Genomic DNA, 23,063 nt, shown 5'->3' on the forward strand with positions numbered 1-23,063 from the left:
AAGATGTCTTTTTTGCTCCACTGATGTTTTCAGCTGTAAGCTCTCTATTGCTTGTTCAGCAGTGGACACTCCAGCAGATAATGTTCTGTGGTCATCCCTCACTAAGTTAAGTTCAATAACTGCTACAACTATATTGTTCTACAAGGAGGACCTAAAGCATGGATGTCATTTGGGAGTAGTCAGGGGTCACAGCTGTGACCTCTAGCTTGCTACTCCTGACACTTCTTATGCGATCCCTACCCTCAAAACGAGTTCCTCCTCTGAGGCCAGGGGTCGCAAATGAAGTGCTTGGAGTAGCATGGAGCAAGCTAGAGGTCACAGTTGAATACTCAAAAATGAGGTCCATGAACAAGAGTTTTCTATGTTAGTATAGCTTCTAGCTGCCTGTAGAGTCTGACATTGTTGTTGATGTGTTATGTATGAGGGTAGCTGGAAGCACAAAGGGTCAATTCGCAGAGGTGCACCTGCATTGATGTGGAGAAGCAGAGTTTACCCCTGGCAGCAAATCACTCCAGATGTATACAGCAGAAGTCAGACTGGCATTCTCTGTGCAGCAAATTTCCAAGGAGTGCAGGACTGCTTTCAGGCGCTTAGTGCCCTGAGGGGCAAAACACATCAGCAGAATGAGCAGTGTGATGCTCAGCCAATGTAAGGGTCAGGACAATTGGCCACTGTTACAGACACTCCATCCAAAGAGGTAGGTCACCTCATCACAGGGCGAGAGAACTCGTAGAAGCTACCCAGTGAAGATGCAGCACCAAGGAGTGGGCGCTTCTTTCAGTCAATGGCTTGATCTGCAGTCCCTTGAAAATGAGACCAGTGCACAAAGTCTCCTTGGATCACCGTAATGTAAGAAAGTCTAGCAACAGTCATTTTTTCCAGTCCTAGTTGGTACCCAAAATCTCACTTCCCTCGCCCCGGGTGTATTAGTTGCTCTGGAGCCCCTTGGCAATCTCTTCTTTGTGCTTAGCTCAGGATTGTGTGCCAAGTGCAGCAGGAAGTGCCCCCTAAAAATAGATCATCTAATTTCAGGCCCCTTCACCCAACCAACAGAACTAAATTATATATGGTGTCTGTGATTCGGGGCCTGGTGATTCTGAAGTGAACCCTTGGCAAATCGAGCCCCAGCCCGGGGTTCATCCAGCACTCCTTGCTTGTCTGCAATATGTACCCACCTGCACTGCTCCAGGTGGGTGAGAAGCAGTGCTTGAGGCCTGGTCAAGCCAGTTAAGCAGGCTACTCAGCTAGGCTTCATTGTAGTCCAAACAGTCACTCACCCATGGTATTCGGGATCAAGAGGATAGGCAACGTTGTCTGGGCACAGCCCAACGCAAATGAAAAATTACTATCATGTCTGTCCTTCCTCTTACGTCCTGAGATCCCTCTCCACACCTTTTGTAGCAATCAGTAGCCCTGCTCGACATCACAGCACTCCGACATCTGTTAGGAGCCTTCCACCGGGTTGATTCGAGCAAGGAAAGGACTAAAACGCATCGCCTCACCTATTGTTGAATATCAAGCAAAGCAGTGTTAAAGGATGGTTCCCATAAGTAAAGAAGGTTGATGGATTTTGCAACAACAGAGCTGACAGCTTATGCAGTAGACATTTTAGGCACTGTGGCCAGGTCCCAATGTATATATATATATATATCCATATTACAATTTAGGGAAGAGGAGTTCGCCTAACGGCTAGGGCGGTCAGACTCAAATCTGAGGAACCAGGTTTGAGTCTCGGCAAGGATGCGCAACATCCTGTGATTCTGTGCAAACCACGTAATCTCCCTGGGCCTCATTTATGAGGCCATGCGTGCCTTTTACGCCGCCGGTGCGTCACTTTTTGTGACGCACCAGTGGCGTGAACAATGCGCCTTGTTGCGCCATATTTACAAAGTGACGCATCTAGGTAGATGCGTCACTTTGTAAACCCCTGCGCTACATTATACCTGCGTCAGGTATAATGTATGGAAAGGGGGCGTTCACACGCAAAAAGCCTCGTAATAGTGACGCAGTGAAATCTATGAGATTTCACTGCGTCACTTTTAGGACGCTGTTGCGTCAAAATCTTGCGCCTGCCTCACAGCAGGCGTAAGACTGACGCAAGCCCTTTCACATGGGGCTTTTCCCATGTGAAAGGGCGCATTGCTGTAGTTGCGTCACTTTTGTGACACACCCCAGCAATGCGTGACTTTTGCGCTTACAGATACGTCAGAAATACTGACGTATCTGTAACTCCTTGCGACAAGATGCGTCATATTACAAATATGACGCATCAATCATGTCGCAGGGAGAGCGCAGTGAAAAGTGACGCATCGCTGTTTTCACGCAGCGATGCGTCACTTTTCATAAATAAGGCCCCCTGTGCCTAACAAAAGTCAATGTGTCCTCATGTTACGCAAATAGTGCTCGTATAAAGCGCTCTGATACCTGATACCTTCAGGTCATGTTTGCGCTATATAAAACTCCGTAAAAAAAATAAAAAAGATTTTAAAAAACAATGATGCATGCTTGTTTGATTGTGACATCATGGTTGCACAACAGTGCTGTATCAAGATCTGAAATGTGAACATTGTCAAAGTCCACTATTCATAATTGAATTAACACTGTTAAACCAAGGTGATGAAGTACCGAACATAGCCGCACTGATAACAAATAATTAGACTAAAAATTCGTCCATCACCTGCAGACTCTGATCTCTGTTGTTAATTTCTCTCAACCCAGCAGCATGGATCGGGCAGTAGTTCATAGGTTTTGTCTATATATAACCCCTCTCACAGGGCATTGTCATGCAAAACACAACAGGCTACAATAATCTTGCATACAACTTCAGGAGTGCACTGGAGCATACCCTGTATGATCAAGACAACTGAGTCATTACTTGTGGATGTCAAAAAATTACTGAATGAGGTGTGTTCTCTTTTGCACCTCTACTCAGACCATCTGGTTGACGCAGAAAGGTAGCAAGGTAATGGCAGAGAGCATCCTCAGCACCGCCTTCAACAAATGCATGTGTTTTTTTATTGTAGTTTTACACATGCATGAATAGGATGGTTATCTTCGCGGTGAGTATAGAGATAGGTTGAAGTTAAGAAGAGACTACATTTATAATACCATTCATTAGGCATACATGCAGTCCCAGTGGGAGTTATTATAACTTACATAATAGCCACATGTCCCTGAAAACCTCAACAACCAACAGACATGCTAGGGGTGACTGTCAGATGATGTAGCTGTTGTGTGTATTACCTAGAAAGGCAACATACATGTCAGTAAAGCAACTCATGCATTGCAGGCAGCTTTCATGTTGATGGAGTGCAAGTCATGTCTGTGCAGAAATGGTGTTCCCTGTTTCTGGGAGTCTGTGGTGCCTTGCATATGCAATCAATATCATTTAATACCCAGGTGAAGGTTGCAATGACATACAATTCCCTAGCCAAGTGTTGCCTTTATACCACTGGTTGCGGAAGGACGATAAACGGGTACACTATACTGGTGATGCATCTCAGTGCCACTCAAAAGGAGCACATTTGGCTCATGTGGGTTATGCCCATGGTGTCCCCAGTGACCAAAAGTCAAAAACAAGTGCCAGGAAATAAAGTATAGCCAGTATTTTGACATGTGCAGGTATAGCCCGCAAGTAGACAATATGTGAAATGAGCTTTTGCAACCAGTCTCAAGGATCACGTCTGGAGAAAAGCGACATCTGGAAGTAACTCCTTCATGAGAAATGCCAAATATGGGGGTCCTCTCTGTAAATCCTCTTTCTCTTCCTCAAAATGGCATGCAAAAAAAGACATATTCACTAGCATGGCGGACTAAAATTATTTTTGGTGTATGAGTTGCTTTTTTATGTGGGCAACCATATGTGTATGGTTAGTTAATTTTGCAATGACTTGCACATGCTGGTAGCTGTGGAAGAGCTCTGATTGTTCACTTCCTCCCCTCCTTACTTTTGCCGATGTGTTGCATGTCTTTAAAGCATGAGGGGAATCTGTGTTTTATATTACTTATACCTACAAAAAATACAATGTTCATATTTTTAAAATGACATTAAAAATATTATTAATGTTTCCATACATTCAAAAATATTTTGGATTTCATGTCCTATTTATCCATAGTGGTGTTAATGAGTCTTCTTCTCCATCGATTTCCATGTAAGTGTATCAGTCCTTGGCCATATGTGGTGCTTAACTTTCTTTAAGGGTTGATGGAGTAGATTAGAGTCGGTTTTCTCGGTAGTAATAGTATAACTTTTATGACTATCAAATGTCTTTGGGTCATTAAGAGCTAAACAGACAGGTACGCTGGGTATGCCATGTCCACCAAACCGACGGGCCTTCCTTCCTCCCTTGGCTACCAGCTCTGCATAGACAGAGTCCCATTAGCACTGTTGATGAAAAGCTACTTCTGATGGAGGCCGTAATAAAGAAAAAGGAAATAATAACTGCCATACCCTCGGAAAACGGTCCCTGCGTTTGGCGTGATTACATTTTTTATTTTCCAATAACAAATTCCCACACTGAGAATGTATTTTTTGAAAAATATAAAATGTTAGAAGTAAAGGTTTGGTGGTAAAACTTCAAACTCGCTGTAGCTTGAAGGGAACCGTTGTAATGGGTCCAGTGTCAGATACTATCTATGCTCTCAGTGTCCAATCGGGCATCAGCCACTCCTGTTTTCATAACATTCTAAGACGTGTAGTTCCGATTTAAACATTGTAAATGTAAACTGATCTTTGCTAAAATATAGATATGGCTGCAAGTTTACAACCTTCCTTGGGCATTTTAGCAACTTCTGAAAGAGAGGGGACATCCGTCATTAGAGATAGGCTTGGGCAGAAATATCGGCAGTGGAATCTGATAATTCCGAGTTATTCTTGCAATATAGAATTGCTGATAATTTAAAATTCTGCCGAACCACCGGTAAAATAAAAAATTATGCAGTAGCTTCTAACTTTTAGAAACCACTATGTATCACTCGGCACCTTTACATACTCGGTAGTGTTTAAACGTTGTAATGACTGCAGCAGAGTACGCAAGGCAGCTGATTGTTATTTAGCCACGTTATTTTCTTAGGTAAAATTCAGCCTTTCATTCATTTTTTGACGCGGTGGAATCTGGCGGAATTACTGTGTAATGCCGCAGGATTTGACAGAATCAACATCCACTAATTCCACCCACCCCTATTTAGAAATAAAACATCCCCAATCGTGTATGCAATCACGGGGCTCCATATGCCACGTACATCTGTGCAACTTGCAACATCCTCATAGGGCCCAGGTAAGGGTCCTCTATCCTGCTTATATTCAGAAATGGCTTCATTCAAATCAGGCATTGCTCACTTTCATGGAATTATTAACAACTTGGGTAAAGACTTGTAATTTTTTTCGATGGTTTATCAAAATGAAAGCCATTTTAATTTTGCTTTTAGCCTTTTTTTAGTGTGAAAGATATGAACACTGGAGAGGTATTCAAAGTGAATACACCAGCTGCTTTTTGACTGTTTTTGAAAGGCAATGGTGAACTAGTGGGCATACAAGAACGTTTAATTCGGTTCCTTGGCATTGCACGTTTCCATATAATCACCTTCGAATCACATACAGCTTGAGAATTACGTGGTTATATCTTTAAGTCACAGAATAGATATCATTGGTCGTGGATAGCTCAACAATTTAATTTCGCAGTACAAAACTCTGTTAAAGTCACATCAGAAACAACATTATCGCACATAGGAAACTGTTAACCCCTTCCATGCTGATGACGAACCCCAGCCGTCACGCTCCACGGTGCTCGTGTGCTGATGACGGCTGGGGTTCGTCACGGCCCCGCCCTGTTCGTTTGTTTACCGCACAGCGGTGGAATCGGCCCAGCATGGAAGGGGTTAAGCATTAAAACACTGTAGGCTTATTTACAATATTTTGATGCACTGCAGTGCAGCAAGCCTTCCTGATGTGCTGCTGTGCGTCAAAATAAAAAGTCAGAAATGTGCTGTATCTTCAAGATATGTCGCATTCCTGTCCTTCTCCCCGGCGCTGGTGCACAAACAGCAGCGGTGCACAAACAGCAGCTTTGCGTCATTTTGCAAGGGTGCCGGCGTTGAGCGAATGATTGTTTTTATGCCAGAAGGGATACCTTCCTACACATAAAGAATAATTAAATGCATGTTCCTCTTTCTGTGCATGCTGCAGAATGCAGCAGGCATGGAAAGAGGAAAACAGGTAGAAATTAAAGCATTTCTCCTCATTGCGCCAACTTTCTCCTCCCCTGGGGAGGCGTAGGATTCTGACGCATTTCCAGGTTTACAAAATGTTGTAAATCTGGGAGTGCATCAAGTTCCATGAACGTTGCATAGGAATGCCCACGGAAGCCCCTTTCACACAGAGTTATGCGTGAAAGGGAAACGTATTTACAAGGCCATGAAAAGCCACACAGGGTGACTTTACATGACCTTATAAATATGGGGAAGCCCATTGTGCTGCGTCAATCAAAGTGTCGCATTGGCACCACAGTGGGCATGTAAAAAAAGCCCCTGTGTTTTTATACAGCCAGGACTGAATTATTTCCAAAAATCTCCCAAGCAAAGAAATCTAGTATCAGGAACTTAGATCAAAAAATCTACATTTGCTGCATAACAAGACTACGACCCATGGCTGTAAACTGAAACATAAAAATAAACGAAGGCCTTCTAATCATGAAGCTATTATGCAAAACTATTCAGAGTCCCAAAATTTTTAATTTATAAAGTAGTCTTAAAATAAAAAGATATCTGAATATTTTAATATGTAATGCAATTTTTGAAGCTTGCAAGGCTGGCTCGTCCTTGATGAATCAGTTAACTTCTCCAGACATGCTATCACATTTGTGCGGATTATTTTTTATAACAGCAGGTATTAGTGTCAGAGAAAGGTCATCAAATCTGAATAACATTTGCATTCACAAATCTGTTTTATTTGGAAAAGGCAATATCTTGAAGTTCTAATATTTTCATTTAAGAATTGTTTTGAAGGAGCATTAACATTGAACACTTGTCATATGCAGAAAGAACCATAACCCCCCGATGTAAATTTTAATTAAAATAATTTTCCAGAGGTCCTGTAACACACATTTCCATTAAGGAATAAGAATTTTGGACGCAGGATTTAATGAATCTAGTTTAAAACTTCAAAATTTTCAAATAGAAAATGTAAACATTGTATTAAAAAAAATAAACAAGGACTTGGCAGTTAAAATAAAATACTTGCATTAGACAGCACATGCGCCGTTGAGAAGAAACGTGTCCAATTTGTAGGCTTCAGCCTTCCCCCAGGCTTCTCATTTTCACACTCCATCATCTGTCTCATATTCTTTGTCGCCATTTGTCCTTGGCACACATGACCATGCATATTCTTGTGTTTAACCCTCCTGCCAGAGTATAGACCAACACTCTATACAGTGATTGTGCTTTTACCAGCTCTGTCACCAACGTCCCACTGCCCTCCTGCCCATCCAAAGATCATCCCCTCCCCATCACTGCTTTTCCCTCCCATCGCCTCCCTCCCATCTCTGCTTACTCCCCACACCTTCCAGTGCTGGCCCCGTCCACAGACCCCTCCACCATTCACTGCTTTTCCATCATTGCTGCTTTTAATTCCCCCCATCTCCTCCCTCCTATCTCTGCTTGCTCCCTTACATCTGCGAGTGCTTGCCCTGTCCACAAATCTCTCCCGCCCCATCACTGCTTTAAACCCCCATTGTAGTCTGTTTCATTCTAGTGAGTGGTTGCGTTATGCCTCTTAATGTCCTGTTAGTGTATAGCTGACGTGTATTTTTTTTCACATGTGGTTACTAGGTGTGGTTGCCAGTTTATACCAGATGTGGTCGTTCAGCAATGGTGTTTATAGCTGGAAAATCAGACCACAATTGAATCAGGTATGCATTATCATAGGGCATGTTAGAACTTCTAAAGTACCTGTATCTTCTGCTCTAATTGCATAGCGCTTTTCTCCTGTGTGAAATTATTGAACTGTTCATGTCTCACCTTGTTTCTTCTCATTTCATAGGGTGGGACTTTATTTCTTCAAATTTCTCCTGTCCGCACACTTTCTTACTTTTTCTGCATTTACCCGTGAAGTGTTTCCTGGTGCCAGTGTTGCGTACCTTGAATTCTCTTCAAGGAGCTAGGCTGAGTCTTGATGCCATCAAGCTATGCCTACCCCTCAGTGTCCATGGAAAAAGTAGCCCTTTTAATGTGGTTGCCAATGATATATAGAAGACTGTGATTCTTTCTGTTTTTGTGTGCAGCTTTATATAGAACCAACACAGGGCCGGACTGGAAACCGAAACCGGCCCTGGCAAAGTGCTCGGCCGGCCCCCTCTCCCCCCAGGGGGTTGGGGGGTGCAACCACGCTCTTTGCTAGGGCCGGTTTTTGGCCGATTTTGTTACAGTGCTGTTTTTGCAGCTATGCTGCAAAAAACAACCCTGTAACAAAACCGGCCCCCTGGGGCCCAAAACCAGCCCCCACCCTCGCGGCCGACCGGGGGATTGCCCGGTGCCTGCAACGGCCAGTCCGGGCCTGAACCAACAGCACCCGAAACTAGTGGAGTGCTTTACATTAGCACCAGTTCCTGTACACAAGGACACATTCATTTTTATAGTCACAGGTAAATTAAGAGATTTGTCCAGCATCAAGGATGTTAAGCCGACACTGAGCCTCAAACCCAGTTTCCCCGCTCCATAGTCAGCAGCTGTGGCCCTTATGCCACATCGTCTCCCAAGAGGATGCTACATCATCTCCCTAGTCTCGGCCTCAGTTTCACATTTTGTAATAATGGCCAAGTCACTTAGGGCCTGATTTAGATCTTGGCAGATGAGATACTCCCTCACAGGATACAGTGCACTTGTAAAAGGGCAGATGGGATATCCACCAAGTTTGTTACTGAGTATCCCATTCAGCAAGATCTAAATCAGGCCCTTAATCTCCCCATGGCAGCCCTTATTTGCTGTTGGTTGTCTGTCCACCACCCACCCGTTGCTGCTTGCTCCGCTTAACTCCATTGCGCAGATCCCCGTCCTCCCTGACTCTACTTCAACTTTTCACATTTTTTGTGCAGTTTTATATAGCCCCATGACCACCCGAAGGTATTGGAGTACTTTACATTAGCACCAGTTTCTTTTTGTGTAACTAATGTTGCGCCAAAATCAACTAAAGTTAATGGAGCAATATACATTAGCACCAGCTCCTTTATACAAGGCCACATTCACTTTTGTAGGCCGGGGAGAATAAGGGCCTGATTTAGATCCTGTTAGAGCCTTTCTGACGAAATATAAATCCTATAGGATATAATGGGGTTTATATTTCAACAGACGGGATGTCTGTCACCATTATGATGGAATAACCCATCTGCGAAAATCTAAATAAGGCCCTAAGTGATTTGCACAGAATCAAGGATGTCATGCTGATGCCGAAACTCAAACCTGATTTTCCAGCTCGATAGTCAGAGGTTGTTGCCTTTGCGCCGAATCCTCTCTCAAGAGGATGCCACACCATCTCCCTAGCCTCTGCCTCAGTTCTACATTTTGTGATTACAGTCAAATTACTTAATCTCCTCATGGCTGCCTACATTTTCTGTTGGTTGCCTAGTCACCTCCTGCCCATCACTGCTTGCCCACGCTGGACTCCATTGCTCAGATGACCCCTCCAACAACTTCTTTTTTCACATTGTTTTGTGCAGTTATATATATTGCCAACACCACCCGAAGGTATTGGAGCACTTTACATAGGTATCAGTTACTTTTTTTGTGCTGTTTTATGTAGCACCAACACCACTCAAAGGTATTGGACCTTTTACATTAGCACCAGTTACTTTTCACAAGAACACATTCATGTTTGTAGGCACAACAAGATTAAATGATTTGCCAAAAATCAAGGATGTTAAGCCAATGCCGACACTCAAAACCAGTTTACCAGATCCATAGTCGTCAACTCTGGCCCTTACGTCATATCCTCTCCTGAAAAGGACACCATATTATCTCCCTAGCCTTGGCCTCAGTTCCATATTTTGTGATTATGGATACATTATTAAATCTCCCTGTTTCAAAACACAAAAAGTACTGGGAAAGCCAGTAGGTTTTGGCTGTGCAAAATCTATTGCTTTTAGATCTCGGCTAGACAGCCTATGCTCTGCTCGTCTAGCCGGTGCATGTGCTGTCTAGACATACTATGTTCTATCTGTTGGCTTACAGGCTGCTCATCTCCTACAATTGGTAAGCTTCAGCGTCTCTCTCATTTTATTTGATGCCTTTTGCCATGGCACGCAAGCATCATGCCCTCTTCTTGTGCTTGGCAATCCTATAGTGCATGAACCAAGTGCATGTCTCCTTACACAGCTCATGGTTTGCGCAGCTATATTTTCTTTGTTTTCAAGCATGGAGTGCTTGTGTTTTCGGTTGTTTTCAGGCTGTCTCCCTTGCACAGTTACTACAAAAATGTATACGCTTGTACATAAAAGAAATAATTTCTTAAAAAGTTGCTAAACACAAACAGTACTTATTTATTGATTCTTTTGGCATGATCTGATGGTATTGGAGTGCTCACTCCTTCCTTCATCTTGCCATTGCAAGGACACGAGCCAATGGTATTGGAGTGCTTGTTCTGTCCTCCACTTTGCCATAGTGCAAACACCAGTCAATGGTATTGGAGTGCTTAAAGTGCTCAGCATCTACATTACAAAATGACACATTCATTGTGGTAAACAAGGGGAAGAGTAAGTGATTTGCAGAGAATCACAAACTATTCAGCCAACTCCGAGATTCGAACTTGGTTTCCCAGTCCCCCTGACGGCAGCTCTGGTCATTACACAACATCCCCACTACACCTCATAGCTCCTCAAATGTTTGTCACTATTACTTCCACATTTTTTCAGCAAGACATCATCAACAACGAACAAGCACTGGCAAAGCCAATAGATCTGGTCAATACACGAGCTATTGGCCTTGTCAATGTGAATGTCTTTTAGCTGTGTTATCTAGCAGCACATCTATTGTTCAGCATGGCTGAACGTTACTGAAAAAAGTGCTATGACGCATCCAACGTAGGACACGTTACAGTGCTTTTTTGAGTTAGGAGAGGCAGCACTATCAAATCAACATTAGGGGAGAAGAGAATCAGCTTTGGCTCAACATGCTGTGATTCTGGGCTTACAGTGACTTTCAGCAATGCTGGACAGTAAATGTGCTGCCATTCAAGATGGCTAAAAGACATCCACATTGACAAGGCCAATAGCTCAGGCATTGTCCAGATCTATTGGCTTTACAAATACTTGTTTTATATTGACTCAATTTGTTATGAGTGGTTTGAAGAGTTTTGCTTTTGCTTTAGACTTTGTGTTGTATGTTCCAGTTATGTGTATGAGATTTGGATGTGTGTTGGAACCATATCACAGCAATAGAATAGCACTGAATTACTGTATGAGGTGGAAATGAGAAATACTATGAGAAACAGGACCGCAAGGTACATATGCCACCCTTACATCGTGTAGCCTGTTCAAAGACTACTTGAAGACCGGTTCAAATAATGTTTTAGGAACAGCCAGGTTTGCATTGTATTGAGTTTAGGAATTCTAGATGATAACTAGTTAGTGTAACTGGTACCCATTTATGGGTCTCGACTCGAGGGCAAGAGTAATGTTTGTCAGCTCAGTTTCACAACTTGGCTAACAGTGTAGGAAATCCTTCTGGTTTAAGAGACTTTGGTTCAGAAGTAATAGGTTTCCAGTAACTAAAATTACTCGACCTAAAAACGACCTCACCACAGTCACCGGAGTGCCCGAAAGACACAGGCACCTCACAGGGGACCTGCCAGAGCTCCCAACAGCCAAGGATTGCAAAGACCACCAAAATTGGCACAGGTTGAACTCAATAAAAGCTGACTGCAAGCTCCATAGCGCCTGTCCCCAAGATGGCCACCATGACAATGAAGTAACAAGAGTAAAGGCAAGCGGACTGCTCGCAACGCCGAGTCGCGCAACAGTAGACCCACGGGAGTCAAGACATAGCCACCACACAGCAACCAACCTAATTAGCACCAGGAGATCTCTAGAAAGCCAACTTCAAGCTTCTACTGAACTACGCAGTGCCTGTCCCTAAGATGGCCACCCTGCGGTACAACCAGCATTAACGACTGCCAGCAGTCTGCTAGCAGCACTTGGACACTCATCAGTGGACTCACAAGAGACCTGACACAGCGACCATAGTGTGACCACCTTTCTGACACTGGGTATCTGTCTGAAAGTTGCGTGTGAGCTATTACCGAGCTCCACAGCGCCTGTCCCCAAAATGGCTGCAGAAACCTCGAACCCCCAATGTAACAGTCAGTGGACTGTTCTCAACTAGTAAATGCCCCTCAGTGGACCCACGAGAGTCCTGACGGCCCAGGACCATAGCGACAGACGATCTAACACTAGAGAACTGCTGCAAGTGGATTGCTTAGCACTGCAGAGCTCTTCAGTGCCTGTCCACTAGATGACTGCCCCACGTCAATCTGGTAAAGGTAACCCCTCACATCCACAGATGCCGACATAATGCTCTCCATGAAGATTGGTGCCATGCAGAACGAACCAGGACTGAAATAGGAGAAAGCAGCCAGATAACCACCAGCGCCGCTCCTGAGGCCCAGGCTGCCTGATCCCGTAATGGCCGCCGCCCGAAGGACGCTCCACGTGAAGCACTCCGACTGACTGGATTTGGCCCCCCCCAAGAACATGCAGCCTCCATGGTGGGTCGTCTGTGACCTACTTCATTGAGATGGGGCCTTGACTCAGAATGGGGGCCCTGGAGTGCAACACGCACGGAGCCCCAGCTGCCTGACCCTGGAATGCCCGCCAACCTCAGACGCCCGACCTAAGCTGACTAGAAAATTCACCCCTAATGAACTATAGTGAACCCCCCACGAACCTGCAACCATGGTCTTCACTCTCTGTCCCGCCTGAGGCTCAACAGGAAGGTCCTCGTCATCTTGTGCAGGAATCTTCAGACCCTCTGGGGGGCAATGCCAAACAGACCCCCCCAGACACTGAAATAACCCCTCCCGCACCCCCTCAGACACCGAACCTACCCCCCCGGACAACGCCTCAAACACCGAACCGGCCCGAGGAGGAAGAGGAGGAGCCTGGAAGTGTCTGCTCCGTACCCCGCTCAGCGGCACCGCATGGAGAACTCCACTGTGACGCCTGTGAAGAAACGGACCTGCTTTCTGAATGCCTCGCAGCAGATCCATGGGAACTTTTTACTGAACTACCTACCCCCTACCCCTCCCTGCTCTACTCCTCTCCTCTTTTCTGCTACTAACCTTTGCCCTCACCTGTCCTTGCCCTAGTCCCCACCCTGTTTACCTGTGAATTTCCTGTGTCATTTGTGAGCTAGCTATCTTGTCTGATGCCCGATGGAGCTACCTGGTTTAGCTATAGGGGAGAAAGGTCGGGGATTCCCTCCTTGGACGTCACCTACCCAGTCGGTCTTCAGCCAGACTTCCTTTCGTCTCTCATGTCGTCTCTTCCCGCTTCCTCCCTCGATTTATATCTCTACTTCTCTCCTCTCTCAATGTATTGAGACTGAACTATTTTGTCTAATGCCGGATGGAGGTACATGGCTTAGCTATAGAGGAGATGGGTCGCGGATTCCCTCCTTGGTCGTCACCTGCCCAGTCGGCCTTTAGACCGATTTCATTTTGTCCCTCCTTGTTGTCTCCTCGCCTAACCTTCCTTTCTCACCTTCCCTGTTCCCTACCCTCTACGCTCCATTTATTTTGCCCTCCATGTTATTTAAATGTTTCCCATTGAGACCTAGCTATATAGCCATAGCCCGGTGGAGCTACCTGATAGCTATAGAGGAGATGGGTTTTGGGACTTCCCCCTAGACCGTCACCTACCCAGCCGGTCTTTGGGCAGATTTTCCTTTGTCTTTCTGCCGTTTCTCCCTCCCATCCTCTTTTTCTGCGAACCTCTTCCCTCGACACTTCAGACTGAACTACTTTGTCTGACGCCCGATGGAGCTACCTGGTTTAGCTATAGTGGAGATGGACCGTGGATTCCCTCCTTGGTCATCACCTACCCAGTAGATCTTTCGACAGACTTGCTCTCGTCTCTACTGTTGTCTCTTTCCTTATTCTCACGTTCTCACCTCACCTATCCCCCACTTCTTTTCTCTCTCCTTCCTGTCCTCTCCTAATGTATTGCTGATGGTTTAATGTAATGTGTAATTTCTGATCTTTTTCTGTTATACTGTTAAACCACATTGTTGCACTTCCTTTCATCCCTCCTGCCGTCTCCTACCGCATTCTCCCTCTATTTATGTCTCTCCTTCTCCCCTCTCTCAATGTATTGAGACTGAACTTTTTTGTCTGATGCCCGATGGAGCTACCTGGTTTAGCTATAGGTGAGATAGGCCGTGGATTTCCTCCTTGGTCTTCACCTGCCTAGTCGGTCTTTAGACAGACTTCTTTTCGTCGCTCCAGATTGTCTTTTCCCTTATCCTCCCTCTCTCACCTCCCCTGCCCCCTCCACTACTTTTCTCTCTCCTTTCTCTCCTCTCCTAATTGTATTGCCTAAATTTTGGGATTTATTGTGTTTTTGTTGAACTTTTTCTGTTACATTGTTGTTTCTCATGTAAAGCGCTCTGATACCTCCGGGTCTAGCCAGCGCTATATAAAACTCTTTAATTAAATAAATCAAGTATATTTGCTACCTGGGTAACCTGCATTTGGAGTGAAAGATTGGAATCAGTGACTTTACTTCAAATTAGGTGGGAATGGCAATCCCATCCCTTCATACCATGAGGTGGTGAAATTATATTTTTGCCATGATCTTCATGAGAGGATGTCCATTTTTGATAAGCTGAGTTTTAAGTAGTTCTTTTGTATCCAATGGTCTGTCTGCCAGCATTCACTGACTCCTTTTCTGTCAAGATCCTCAGGGGCAGATTTATGAAGGCCTTGCGCCGCCGGTGCGTCACTTTTAACATGAGAAAAAGTGACGCACCGGCGGCGCAAGGCCTTCATAAATCTGCCCGTAAGTCTTTTCAAGTTTTATGATGATTTCAGTGTTCTCATTGTCATAGAAACCTGAGATAAAATGCAAGAACTCCCTGGGTGGGGAGAGGTATGCCTTACAGACAAGAAAGTTCAAGTTAGAACTTGGAAGGACACCTATCAAAGGGTGGATTTAGTTTAGAAGAAAAAAGAAGATTATGTACATTTGGGATCTGTCTGCAAGGTCAGTCTTGATTAAGGCTTCCGGTTTTCCATTTTAACGGATTTTTACATATAAATACAGACAGAAAACATGTTGGTTTTTTTGTCTGTATTTATATATAGAAATGGGAAAATACTGACAAAACAAATGCTCCTGGCGCCTTCGTGCTCCTTCACAAAATCTGCGTCAGAGGCGCACAGGGGCTCCAAATGAAATCTAAAACTGTTGACGCTCTGGAGAGGGGTGAACAGGTGCAGCTGGGGGTGCAGTGTCTGTAGAGACCCTCCAGAACCACTCGCTGTGGTGCTCATGTCAGGTAAATTATTTGAGCAGTGCAAGCATCCAATGTCTTTTAATGGGTGTGAAAACATTGCAGGACATCAGCTGCAGCCCCAGCAACCTTTTGTTGTATTGGAGGGGGACGGAGTGTAAAATAGCATGTGCAGGGCCACTTTAAAGAATGGGCCAGGCGAGCTGGTTTGGCTCCCTGTGTTGCTGACATGTCAGTGAAATGGGACAGGCTTGGCCCAGTCTCACTTCCAGCTCTGTTTTTTGATGAGCTTGCTGTCTTTTATCTTTGCAGTAAGTAAATGAGGACCATTGTAAAATGTATCTGATGCCATGAGCAGTTCTTTTGCCTTTGTAGACAAATTAAGCCTTCACACAGTGCTAGATTACCCCGTCGTGGAAAAATAATGATATTGCACACATAAAAGTAAACAAATTATGATCTTTGTACACACAAAACAGCCTGGTGTCTTAAATGCTTTATATTTGTTATTGAAGAAACTTTTCCTAAAGAAAATTCACATTATTCTTGCTTTGTCAATATTAGCAAGCAGTAGTTCTGTGAAGGTCCGAAGCTGTGTTATTTGCCATTCCAAACCAGAGTCTCCTGTGTCTTATAAATTACCCTGAGTTTTTGACAGAGAAATTACTATTAAGTGTCTTGCTTGGGAAGGGAAAACACATGGTGTTGGCAATTATATTTCAGGGGCCGACCATATCCTTCACAAAACTGGCAGTTTACCAGGCTGCTTATTCTTTCCCACTATGGATTCAGCCAATTAAGTATGCATGTCAATTTAAATAAATGTGGCAAAATACTAGCTGCAGCGCCTTTTTTGATTGCAAGAAAAATAAATATGGATAAATACAGACGGAAATGTTCAAAAAATAGATACCATAAAACCGGGAGCCCTAGTCTTGATCCAATTAATGAGAGTAGTGTGGATTCCCATGGTCATTGCTATTTGCTGTAATAGTGGTTTGTGATCTGTATCAAAGGCAGGTAAGAAGGGAGGCAACCGCACTCAAACTGACAATTTTTTTGAGGATGTTCTGTATAAAAATTAGGTAAGCAGGTAAGAAGGGAGGCAACCACACTCAAACTGACAGTTTTCTTGTATACAAATCAGCTAAACAGGTAAGAAGGGAGGCAACCGCACTAAAACTGACGGTTTCCTTAAGAATGTTCTGGATAAAAATCAAAGTTTATTTAGCGGCTCTTCCAGGTTTGAATGACATTTGCCTGCTTGAGAGGATTTGGAGGAACTCGCATATTTGAGAAAGGGCTGTTTTTCTTTTCAATAAGCGTACCCTAAATGTTTCATGGGGCACCATTTACTAGAATGGTGGCCTTGGATGTTCAAGTCTTTGTTTCTTTAGAATGGACTTGAAATAAGATAGTTTTAGTTTACTGGGAAATAATATGATCATTCCTCAGATCACTCTGGTATCAGTGGAACCAAGAAGGATCTTTTAATGTATTTGGGCGCGCATTTCTGCTTGTGTGCCAGTACTGCTAAAAACTTTAATTAAGTCATATGAAAGTTTAAAGAAAAGAGTTTTAGTTGTATAGAGTTGGGAGCAGGTTTTAGTATGTTTGCCATGGGGAGTAGATCACTGGTGTAAGCCCGGGTTAGGCCAAGTAACGAAGCTGTGCATTTTCTTACATTGTCCTAAATTTGCACAACGACATTTCTTCTGTCACCTTTTGCACATCTTTGCGTGCGTGACAATGTTGGATTAGTTTGTCTGAAACTACTTCTGTTTATACATCTAGCTTCGCATAACATTATCACAATGCCTTGAACACAATATATAAGGCCATTTTATGCACAATGTACAAATGTCGTTCTATCTTCCTCCAGGTGGCGACAGGGCTCTCTACATATACATAATATTGCAAATTTGTACATGTTGCCAGAGAAGTGCAGATTTCCGGAGCTGTGCTGGTGTGGGCTGAGATGGGGCAACAAATACAAAATTTAGAAATGATTCTGGAAAATACTAAGTGTTGACATGTTGCTTCTGAGAAGCGATGTGAGTGCTATCACTCAAACTTCTCCTTCACATTGTGATTTTCTTGTTTGCCACTAAGATAAAAAGCAACCCTATATTTGAAATATATATATATATGTGAATGTAATTATTATTACACCATTCTTATTTATGTTATTCTTAGCTGCCTCAATAGCACCACCGCATTTAGACCACATCTTCTAATGTAGGCATCCCACTGGACACATCCCATACAGATCATTCTACTGCCAACATCCTTCTCCGATCTACACTCCAATAAGGGGGCTTAGAATCCTGCTTAAAAATTGGAGTGCTTCAGCCCCTGCCAGGGATATGATGTGTTATATAAATGCTCTAATACAGCATAATAAAATGTTAATGCTCATAATCAGGAGCCCTCACACACCCACATGGGTGTCATGTTTCATCATCGGGCAGCTCCTCATTGGGCCGGTGCTGCAATGCCCAATGGGCCCCTCAAGAGGCTGTTTGCCAGAGCTTTTTTAAAATAATATAATGTGATGAAGTGTAAGTGGAGGCAGGCACGGCCTGTGCCGTGCGTTATACTGGGGCGGTGACGTCAGGCAGGGGAGGGTCAGGGTGGGGGGTTGTAAAATGCAGGATATGGACCATTAGAGGTAAGTACCAAAAAAAGTAAATAAAACGAATTTCGTTGCCCACGCTGCATCACATTTGGCGATGCAGCGTGGGCAACAGAATTAGTTTTATTTACTTTTTTCGGTACTTACCTCTAATGGTCCATATGCCGCATTTTACAACCCCCCCCCCTCTGACCCTCCCCTGACTGACGTCACCGCCCCAGTAGAACGCCCGGCTCGGGCCGTGCCTGAGTGGAGGTACAGTGTGAATAGATTGGTGTAAGAATGTTAAAAATAACTAAGAGAGACCCTCCAAGATGACAGAGAGGAGTAGGTCACAGCTTTGCTGGCATGCTGGACACCTTTCACTCCACGCCTAGTACTAGGGCATTGGAGCACCATGAGCTAAAGTGGGCAGAGTGGAAGATGTAATGCAGACTTCTTCCAAACTTAATGGCATTCTTAGTGTAAATAAACCAACAAATTAAACCTTATTTCAATTCACTCAGTTTCAGTTTTCATATATGTTTGTCGCTGAAAAACTCTCCAGATTCTCAATAAGTTGTCAGAGTGTTATACCTGAGTAACCTCATATGTTATTTCTGTAAATACGGAATGTTATGGAGAATTCAATACATGAACAATAGATCAAAGATGCCTCTTTTTCCGGGAACTATTTTACTATTCAAATAGCTTAAGTGCATTTTCTAACAATTAACTACACTTACTAAACCCATGAGAGATTGATAACTGTGCTAGCTGGGACCTGCTTGTTGAGCTCATTTATCTATTTATGTGGTTATTTATTTAACAGTTTTAGGTAGCTGGGCAAGTCTAAATGCCTGCATAGCGTACTATACAGAAACTGCTTCCTACAAACAACAGTATATAAATGGCATGCAGTAAAATAATAATAATAAACAATAACACTACAAGCATATACTGTAGTAATGTATAAAAACAGCTACGCAAGGTAAAGAAAATATTCAACATGGACAGCAACAGAGGTATCAACACATTGTCAAATACAGCATACGCAGTGGCGGCCGGCACAGACCGGTGGTGGAGGGGGTGAGGGGAGTAGGATAAGGGAGTCTAAAAAAGAAAAAAAAGTACCTGATAACTGCATCTCTACTCCTTCTCTGTCACCGTCTCTCTCCTGGGGCCGGAACAAGAAGCACCAAGGCTCCCCAGAGCCAATAAGGTCTGAGTGCAGTGGTTTGGCGCTCAGCAGGGGAATGAAAACTTGGGCATGTTCTCCACACAGGTTGTAATGTAGCCTGCGTGGAGAACATGCAAAGTGCGCATGACAGCTTCGGGCCGGTCAAACATTCATGCACACTTGAAGTGGGAAAACCACTTCTTTCCCTCTGTCATCGGAGCAACCCACCCCCAGTGCTAACCTGCAGCCGCAAGAAAACATAAATTGGTAATAACCTCGGGTTATTATCATTTTATGTTTCCTTTATTTCACTGCTGCAAAGCAGTGCCACTACGCTCCTCCACCTTAGGTGAAGGAGCCGCCGCTGAGAATACGTTCAATGATTACTACAAAATGGCTGTTAAACTGAAGTTTTCCCGCTCTTTATGAAAAGTCTCATATGGTTGCTAAACACATTTGATAGTAAGGAATGAAACCAAAGTTAAATTGAAAGACAGGCCCATTAATAACTTTCTTTTTCGATGCCACACATCAACCTGCGGGGTAACATTTCATATTTGCACAATAGCTAGGTAGGGTTATAATTTCAATTAAAGAAGATTATTTGCATACATTATAAATACTCGAGTTTCAAAGCCACTTGAGGGTAACCTTTTAGTCCTCTGAAAAATCAATAACACCACAGGTTGTAGAGCAAAATGAGATGATAATTCATCTTCCTTGTTTACCTTCCAGGTAGCGAAAGAACAAAATGTTTTCCTTTCAGACTAGCACAAATGAAAATTAGTAATGAGGTCCAACTTATGTTCGGGACACGATTTCAATTATTCGTCTGTCTATGAAGATGCACTAACAGAGAAAAACTCAACTTATCAACAGTAGTCTCACTCAATGGCTGCAAACATTTCCGCCATTGAGTGAGACGCCGGATCCACGGCTGGGAAGATCGGCAGGGCATGGATTGAATCAAAGATAACAGCACGGGAATTGGAAATCACGGCCAACGAGGTCAGCGTTTTTACACTTAATTCTGCAACTGAACAGATAGCCCTGGTCTGCTCTGGTACCTATTACGGCCCAACAATCAGATTACGCCACAACAGCTCTGCATTGAGCAAGAAAAAGAATCTCAATCCACACAATCAACAGAATAATCTACAGAAACCCTAACCGGGTCGGAAGTATCACCGGTTTAGTGGAAATAAACTTTTCGCTTCTAATAGAAGGAAGCCCTGAAGAGTCGGAGTGTAATATACTTTGACGAAACACATGTCGGCTGGCGCTGTGTAGTTTGAATATTAAAACAGAATTAACAACAACAGACGTCAACTACCTTTTTGTGTCGGAGGAAATGTACTTATGGACATATTATATGTTTGAATTGACTGTGTGTGCACAGGATGTGTTCATAAGGATAGCTGTTGGTAGCCCATGTAAGCCTCTACCTCATTTTGCCTCTAGGTAAGAATGCCCAGCATAATCCTGCATATATTTTTGGTGTGAAATAACAATTTCCTGTAGTTCACCCACATACTGGATACTGGCGACTCAACATTTTAGGCTACCATAGGAACAATTAAATTGATCTCACAGTTTGGTGAGATTTTTCATAAATCCAGAGTCCACAGTACATAAAGTGTGCAGTGGATACAACTGCCATTGAGGATATTTTAGGACACTACGGTACTACAGAAGCGTTTAGCTTGCTAAGAGAAATGTCTCGTTAACCGGGCAGGGGTGTTAGGTAATTTCACCACGAAATTAACTAAACCATGTTGCCATTGGTGCATTTATTCTAAATGTCACAACGATCACCTGACTGACCATAGAGGGGGCCTGATGACCTGTAGCCCAGGTACACAATGCCTTTGCCCATGACGAGTCAATGCAAGTGAGAAGCCGCTCTGCAACTGCACAGTAGCTTTGTAGGGCACTTCATATCCTCATCAATGCATCAACAGCTGGGGCCTCTCACATCTGCTCTTCATTTGTGTTTCAACTCCCACATTGGCGGAAAGGACAGTTCCAGGAAAGCCATCACCAAATTAAACATGGGCGGATTTTGCGGATTCGCAATCCGCGAATTTGCGGATTTGTGTATTTGCGGATTGCGAAAATCCGCAAAATCCGCGAATTCTTGCGGATTTGCGTATTTTTTTTGGGGTGTGTGTTCGCACGGGTTTCTGCAAGTTCGCGAGGGTTTTGTACAATTTCGCAAATTGCGAACTTACTTGTCGGGTCGCCAGTTTTGCGAACTTGTTGTTTCTACGTGCCCAGCCTGTTTGCAAGGCTTTCTTCATCACTGCCACCCTCTGTCACCACTGGCACTCTCTTTGGTCACCCATGCCACCCTCTGGCTCACCCATGTCACCCTCTGTGTCATCACAGCACCCTCTGGTTCACCAGTGTACATTATTGGGGCAAAGCAAAGCACTGCCATCCTCTGTCAACACTGGCACTCTGGTTCACCCATGCCACCCTCTGGCTGGCACACCCATGCCACCCTCGGTGTCATCACAGCACCCACTGATTGACTAGTGAGTGTACATTATTGTGGCAAAGCCAAGCACACCTGCACTAAGTTTTGCAAACAACAACACCTGCCCTGCCCCAACTGAAATTAATGAAGGCTGGCACCTGCTTGTTTGCTCCCTTTCCTTTTTGTTGCAATAACAGGATGCAATGGCATACTTGTAACTATTCTGTGACTGTCAGAGCAGGGTCACACAATAGTTGCAAGTAGGCAACCGGATTCTGGAGGGCCCCTTCAGGAAGCACTACAGGTAAATGGTTACAAATGATGAGCTCGAACTTTTGCACCTGCTCGTTGGTTTTGCTCTTGCAAAACTCGTTTTTCGGTAATTTCGCCCTATTCGCGAGGCGCGGCGTCGTGCGAAATCGACCATGGAAGCCGCGAACTCGTGCGAGTTACCCCAAGGTTGAGTATGGGCGCCGCCATTTTGTTTGCGTGACGTATTTCCGTTTCCGCCCGCTATGTGTAATCTCGCGCAATGAGCGCCTTGCGAATGCAAGTTCGCACGAGTTCGCGAGAGAAATCGCGTGCGGACATACTTACACGCACGTGTTCGGGCCGCCATCTTGTTTTTCATTCATTCCTATGTGTCTGGGCATGGTGTTTCTATCCTCTGTATATCTCTGCCATCCTTTGCTTGTTTTAATATTTTTTTGATCTATTTAACTTTTTTTCTATCCCTCTATTTTTCTAGGTCTATATTTTTGTGTTTTAGGCTACTTTTGTTTACTTTTCAACTACTTTTTTAAACTTTTATTTCCTTCTTCCCTACTCTTATTCTTTTTCATTTTGTCTCCTTACTGCTAACACCTGCCCAGAACATGGTGAAGACAGCTGTCAAGCTGCCCAAGACGGGCACCGCAGCCCGTGCCCGGCTCCCGTGTGGCCGCTTGAGGGCGGAAATGGTGGTGCCCCGGGAGATCTTCAGCCCTGAGGAGGTGGGCGCACTCGTTTTTTATGTGCAGCGCCGTCTCCCTAGGACCATCGCGGCAGGCGGCAGGATCGCTGCTGGTTATACCAACAGCCAGGAGCGACGGAAGCGGTGGGGGCAGGTGTGCCGGGCCCTTTTTAACATCACGGGGGTCCAGCGCACCTACAATCAAGTGACCCACCGCTGGACCGATATCCTGGACCAAGAGCGCGACCTGCTAGACGTGCTGGGAGTGGAGTTCCCCGGGCTCGGTGAGTAGTAGTAGCAATTTTTTCATCACTCACTACTCTGTTTTTTCTCCTGCTCTGTGTGA

At 44.2% G+C, this 23,063-nt stretch overlaps 1 protein-coding gene across 1 annotated transcript in view; it reads right to left on the reverse strand.

The window, feature by feature from the left end:
- Nucleotides 1–23,063, reverse strand: part of ZMAT4 (zinc finger matrin-type 4) — a 2,238,825-nt gene that overhangs the window by 778,429 nt on the left and 1,437,333 nt on the right. The window lies entirely within an intron of this gene.

Source organism: Lissotriton helveticus, chromosome 11, assembly GCF_964261635.1.
Source record: "Lissotriton helveticus chromosome 11, aLisHel1.1, whole genome shotgun sequence".
NCBI lineage: Eukaryota > Metazoa > Chordata > Amphibia > Caudata > Salamandridae > Lissotriton > Lissotriton helveticus.